This window comes from Fulmarus glacialis, unplaced genomic scaffold, assembly GCF_000690835.1.
Source record: "Fulmarus glacialis isolate BGI_N327 unplaced genomic scaffold, ASM69083v1 scaffold18233, whole genome shotgun sequence".
NCBI lineage: Eukaryota > Metazoa > Chordata > Aves > Procellariiformes > Procellariidae > Fulmarus > Fulmarus glacialis.
This window is the reverse complement of record NW_009201244.1, coordinates 33293-34821: the sequence shown is the minus strand read 5'-3', so window position 1 is coordinate 34821 and position 1529 is coordinate 33293.

Here is a 1529-nt window from a genome sequence, read left to right as displayed (position 1 = left end):
CTGTTGTCTCAGGCCTTACCCCCATGCACTAACCTCCCCCCCAGCCCCTGCCTCCCTCCCCTCAGCACCACCCCACTACAGCACAGGTACAGCGGTGTCACTCGCCCCCGCAGCCCAGGGGCTGCACCCTCCTCGGGCAGCACGGTGCACCCACCGCCACAGAGGAGACGGTGCTGCCATGGAATAATCCTATGACACAAAATAATAATAATAATAATAAGTCACATTTAGAGAATACTTTACACACTGCTCACTCCTCACAACAGCCTGGTGAGGTAAATAGTATCATCCCCACCTTGCAGATGGGGAAACTGAGGCAGAGAGGTTAAGTGACTTCCCGAGACCACAGAAGGAGCCAAGAGCCAGGATCAGCCCTCCTGGGTCCTGCGCCTCGAGCCCTTGTCTCCAGCCACACTGTCCTCTCGGTCCACCCCCCACCCAACACGGTCATTTCCCCACTACGTCATTACTCGTTGTACCTATGTTACGGGGTAATCGAAGCTGCAGGCAATGCTGGGGTGGGACAAGCACAACGGGTGCAAGACAGGAGTCTCGTGTCTGATCTCTTACTCTAGACACCAGCTGGTGGCCAGCGAGACTCGTGCGAGGGAGATTTGAAAGGCAAATGCTTATTCTAGCTGGATTTCAGGTGGTGAGGAGGAAGGAGAGACGGAGCATGCTTTCCGCTGCTGCCTCCCACAGCCGTTTTCCACCCCACCCACAGGCTGTCCTGGGCCAGGAGGGCTTTCGGGTGACATTTCTCCCAAGCCTGGAGGCTGCTGGCCTCCCGCCAGCTATGGCCACCCGGCCTTTTGCAGGGACAGCATTGAACAGCCGTGACTGGCTCAGGAGGGGCTCAGCTATTCCCTGCTTCCACCTGCGGGGAGGACACAGGAGCCCCTGTCACCCCAAGGATGTCACCGACATCAAGCTCCTGCCGTGTTCCAAGAAAACTAGAAATTCTGCCTAAACGACACAAACACACGAGGGTCCTAGAGCCCCACTCACACACCGACACTACGCAAGGGACAACAGCGAGGGTCAGCGTAGAAAACTACATTCAGTTTGCGGTCAGGACTCCGACCCAAGGAGAGGTATGTGCTGGGGGCAGCAGCAAAGCTGCCGCGGCTCCCGGCCCCCTGCTCCTGTGGCCTCACGCCCACAAACTTGGTTACTTGAATGTACTTTGTTTAACAGTATAAAAAGCCCCAAAATAACTGTATTATGCCACTGATCTGCAGGGAGACACCAGGCTCCAGCTCAGTTTGCGGTCAGGACTCCGACCCAAGGAGAGGTATGTGCTGGGGGCAGCAGCAAAGCTGCCGCGGCTCCCGGCCCCCTGCTCCTGTGGCCTCACGCCCACAAACTTGGTTACTTGAATGTACTTTGTTTAACAGTATAAAAAGCCCCAAAATAACTGTATTATGCCACTGATCTGCAGGGAGACACCAGGCTCCAGCAGACAGGACTGCAGCTGAGCAGCCTGGGGAAGCCTCCTGCCTGCCAGAGCACGGGCGCTGGGAGGCCGG